Source organism: Hippopotamus amphibius, chromosome 9, assembly GCF_030028045.1.
Source record: "Hippopotamus amphibius kiboko isolate mHipAmp2 chromosome 9, mHipAmp2.hap2, whole genome shotgun sequence".
In the NCBI taxonomy this organism is placed as follows: Eukaryota; Metazoa; Chordata; class Mammalia; order Artiodactyla; family Hippopotamidae; genus Hippopotamus; species Hippopotamus amphibius.
The window spans coordinates 36,490,513-36,495,202 of record NC_080194.1 but is presented as its reverse complement, the minus strand read 5'-3'; the positions used below and the strand labels follow the sequence as shown (position 1 = coordinate 36,495,202).

Here is a 4,690-nt window from a genome sequence, read left to right as displayed (position 1 = left end):
TACCACTTTGCGGTTACAAAGTGTCTGCACCTGTTACAACTCATCTCACCCTTATGAGATAGGCAGGACAAGTCTTAACAGATGAGGAGGGTTTAGGTGAGCTGTTCAAAGTACCAAAGCTACAAAATGAAACATAGAGCTAGAAAATACTGCAAACCCCATAATCTTTCCATTGTCCAAGGAAGCATCGAATATGTATGTTTGTTCACCCAACCTTCTGTAAGCAATATGTTCAACATTTCTGCCTAAAAGTAATGGTTTGACCCTTTAGCTAGTTTCATGTTCACACAAGACCCTCCTATAGGCCTTGCTAAAGCTACTTCCTCCAGAAAACCAGCCTAAGGGTGAGGACCCCACCTGCAGCCTCATCCTGCCTTCCCTTCCCTTGCTTCTCTCATCTTGCCTGAAATATAATAAAACTGACACTAAGCAAATAAACCTCATCAGGGTCTATTTGCCTACATGCCCTCAGCAGAAAAGTTTCAGGGAGTGCTGCCTGTGCTTGGGTTTCCTGTGAACCACCTCCAACACACCGAGGCCCTCGGTAAATATTCTGGAATCTGGATGGAAGCCAGACAGCAGGCAAGGGACTCCCTGCCGTAGCAGGCGTGCCATGTGCCACAGGGGACAGAGGGGGGCTCTGCCCTTCCAGAGGGGCTTCTTCAAACTCTTTCCCACGCGTCTGTCCACTGCAGCCTGGTTCGGGTCACAAGTGCAGGCTGTGGTGCCAGCCTGTGTCATGTGCTGAGGCCTCTGTCTGTCCAGGTTCGTCACATGAGAGGGTTTGCTGTGTGTGCTTGCAGCTGTTTTCCCAACTCTGCCAAGCCCAGGCTGGGACCATAGGCAGTGAAGAGAGGGTTTTTTTTTCCCCCAGAGCATTTGAGTAAATCTTTGGCAGAATGGAATTACTCACTCCTTGGACGCAGCAATTACTCACAGTTCTAACAGAGTGATACAGAGAGCCCAAAGCTGTTGTGGAATGAGGCAGGTATGAATAACCAAATAGGTTGATATTACCCACTCTGTGGATTTGGCGACATTAGCGGCCACATGGGTAAAACGGCATTACCTATTTCACAGGGAAAAGGAATGCAGGCTGCCTAGGAGGGTAGCGGGGGAATTATTGAGTGGAATTATGTGTAAGTCCTGCATACACAGTTGCCCTGGCAGCACACGGAGGCTGCCTGCAATGTGCTACCTGCCTTTCACCTGTGAGATGCTTTGCTTTGACAGTTCTGCGGGGCACACTTGCCACTAACAACCCACTCCGATGTCTTAAATCCTGCAGCTAGAATCACTTTTTTAGGTCAAGACATTTTCTCCAGGAAGCCCCTGTTAACGGGCTACTTTGTGTCCTGGGAGTCAGGGCTGGACTTGCAGGCCCTCAAACACTTCTTGGGCTTCTTTCAGGTGAACTTTTCAGCTCTGGCTCTCTTGTTGGATTTCAGTGAGGATTGAAGTTCCTAAGACCTAGACCAGTGGTTCGTAAATTTGACTGCACCTAGGAATCACCTGATGAGCTTTTAAAAATCCTGATGCCAGGCCATACCCCCAGACCACTCAGTCCGAGCCTCTGGAGGTGGGACCAGACAGTACTGTAATTTTCAAACCACCTCCCCTAAAGTGGTTCCAAAGTGTGAATAAGCTGGAAGGCCAGTGACTTACACTATTTTTCAAAAATTGAAGTACAGTTGATTTACAATGTATTAGTTTCAGGTGTACAGCAGAGTGATGCAGTTATACATAAATACACATATTTTTCAGATTCTTTTTTATTATAGGTTATTACAAGATATTGAATATAGTTCCCTGTGCTATACAGTAGATCCTTGTGTATCTGCTAATCCCAAAATCCTAATTTACCCCTCATCCCCCTTTCCCTTTTGGTAACCATAAGTTTGTTTTCAATGTCTGTGACTTACGCCATTTTTAAAAAGTGATTTTTAAAGAGTAATTGTATACTTCTAAAGAACAGACTAGCATTCTCTGGGGACTGTGGGTCCACTAGGGCAATAACATGTGGGATTTGGAAACACCCATGAACTCGTGTGAACTGTGGTAGCCTCCTCTACAAAAGCCTGTGTGCTGCTATTTTAAGGAAGTGAAAGAGAACTAAAGAGTGTCCTGTTGTAACACAACTCTTGTGGGCCCCAGCCTTTCTCTGCTGGCTTTGCCTGTGGCCTGCCTCTGGCCAGGTTCCTGCAGTGACCAGAGTCTCATATTTGCCAGTTTAAGTTTAAGTGGCTTAAATTTTGTTCACATGTACAAATCTTCTGGGCACACTGGTATTTCAGACCACCAGGATAATATGAAAAAAGATGTCTTGTGGAATTTGTCAACACTCCAGCTTGTAGAAATGCAGATAAAAACTGAGGTTAGGGCGGTAGTGACTCCTGCCAGAGCTGGGGACTATGCCAGAGTCCCTGGTGTCATGCCATCTGAGGCCCACAGGGATTTTAATCAGCTGAACCGAGCAACCAATTCTTGGAGGCCCAGGCAGGGCAACAACCTAGTGGCACAACCAAAGGGGATTCAGGCCCTTCAATGGGGAAAGGTGTTGGACTAGGTCCCCCGGACCCAGTGCCGCGCTGATTCTGCAGTCCATTTCTGTGGTCAGACATCGCCCAAGCTTTTCTTGTGCCTATGGAACCCCGCCTAAGCACTGGTCACAGGGCAGTACTGCTTGTCCCCAGCTGCTCACAAGAATGGGGGCCAGTGCCTTTGATTGGCGCCGACCACTAGAGGGACCTCCACCCCAGGTTGCAGGGTTCAAGTGCGGCCAGACCCCAGGGTGCCTCGGTCTTTCTAACTGAGGGCGCTCAGAGACAAGAAATGAGGCTGCCGTCCGGCCAACCTCAATTTGAACGCGATCGCACGGGCCCAGAAGTCCGCACACCCAAGCGGTTGCTGCGCTGGGAGTGCCTCTAAAACGTTTTTTCTGTGGCTTCTCTCTCTTTGCAGTTCTCAACCCAAGTTCCCTTTCTGCTTTTCGCTTTCATTCCCAAGGCCAAGAAGTGGTGCTGAAGGGCTGGTGAAGCCCAGGGGTCAGGGCTGAGAACCCGCGGGCGACTCCCCGAGGCCCGGAACGGGGCTGGAGGGGGAGGTGACAAGAGCGGGGCGGGGCTCCGCGGAGGGGCGTGGCCTCCTGAGAGAGGCGGGGCTTGGGGCGGTAAGCTCGGCCCAGGGGGCGGGGCCGGAGTTGCGGCTGGACAGGAGGGGGCTAAGCAGGTTCGAAGGGGCGGGACTGACGACGCCGGTCCCCGCCAAGCAACAACCCTGGGCGGATGGGTCCCTGCGTGCTGCCTGGGAGCCGCGCGCGAGAGGGGGCGTGGCAGAGGGGCGGTCCCGGGGGAAGGTGGGCCGGTGGGGGAGCCTGCGCTCCGGGACGAGCCTCCCTCGGGTCCCGCCCCCGTCACGTGGGCTCCGGACCCGACCGCTGCCGGTCGATCCGCTGGTTGGTCGGTTAGTTGGTCGGTGGGGTCAGTGGCCTGCGGCTCGGTTCTCGGCTCTCATGTTCGGAGGTGGGAGGGACACGGGAAAGGCCCGCACACCTGAGCTGCCCGGAGAGGAGCCCCGCACCCAGGTCAGTGGGTTCTCCCCACGCCCCCAGGCCTGCTGCGCGGTTGGGACTGGGAGCCGGCGCAGGGGCATTGCCTGTGGAACTGAGAGCTCCGGAGTGTCCCTGGCGCGAGGGCGGGGACCCTCCTCCCCATCTCTGGCCAGAAGACGGGGAAGAGGGTGTAACTCCTGTGGATTTGCTCCGAATCTCCACCCAGTCCTGTCCGGGGTCTACGGACAGTCCGCGCCCCTACAGGTGCCCGGATGGCCCTGGAGATGCGCAGGGTGGCAGATCACCTCAGTTCTGTGTAGTATGTCAGAGCTCTGCTCAGTCAGCTGGAGCAGCGGCGTAGTCTAGAGAGGGAGCCCAAAGTGGTCGGGAAGCTTACGGTCTCTTTCCCCAAGCAAATCGGTGTTCCGCAGAGCGTGTGTCCAGCTGCAACGCCTTAGCTGAAACCAACTGTATAATTGCAAAAATGCAACATGCTTTTCCAAATCTCAAGTCACTGAGATTCAGTAGACGGCAAGATAGGGATGGTTCTGTTTGAAAGTGGGCTCCTCTCCCTCATGACATCCCGGACTCCAGACCTGCAGTTGTTCCACAGATGAAAATAAGATTATATGTTTAAAGACCAGAACTTCCGAAGTGTGCGAAAGATCAAAACAGGCGTTCTAGCCAGCGTTTGATCCTCTTAAAAAACAAATCCAGGGTATTATATTTTTACTTTTAGAGCAGCTGGATATTTGGTATAGATCCGTCTCCCTTTTCATATTTTGGTTTACTTCCTGTCTCATCTCTCTCCTTCCTCTCCCAGCTCATTCATCGATTATAATACAAATTGTATGTTGCATTCTGTGAAGTTTAATGCCCAACAAAGGTAGTTGGCTGTACACAAAATTAATCTTCAGCATGTTCAGTCTTTATTATTTGTACCATATGAAAAACACAAAATATTTGATTTAGAGATTGTTTCTCCTTGGGGCTTGAGAGGCAGCCTGTTTGTATGTAATCTGCTTAAATTCATATTTAAACGACTTTGAAGTGGGAGATGGGGGAGACTGGTGAACTTTACACTTACTGCGTTCATCCGTAATTTAATTTAATACATTGTTGTTATTACTCTGAGATTCG

The 4,690-nt window shown here is 51.1% G+C and overlaps 1 protein-coding gene across 8 annotated transcripts in view; it reads left to right on the top strand.

The window, feature by feature from the left end:
* Positions 1–3,354: 3,354 nt before the first annotated feature.
* Positions 3,355–4,690, top strand: part of PPFIBP2 (PPFIA binding protein 2) — a 145,713-nt gene continuing 144,377 nt past the window's right edge. For 6 of the 8 annotated variants that reach the window (XM_057748908.1, XM_057748906.1, XM_057748907.1 and 3 more), the window contains exon 1: positions 3,356–3,583. The gene's annotated coding sequence lies outside the window, so the exon portion shown is untranslated. Of the gene's footprint in view, positions 3,584–4,690 lie in introns of all 8 variants that reach the window. The other 2 variants (XM_057748917.1, XM_057748903.1) reach the window with 1 other exon arrangement.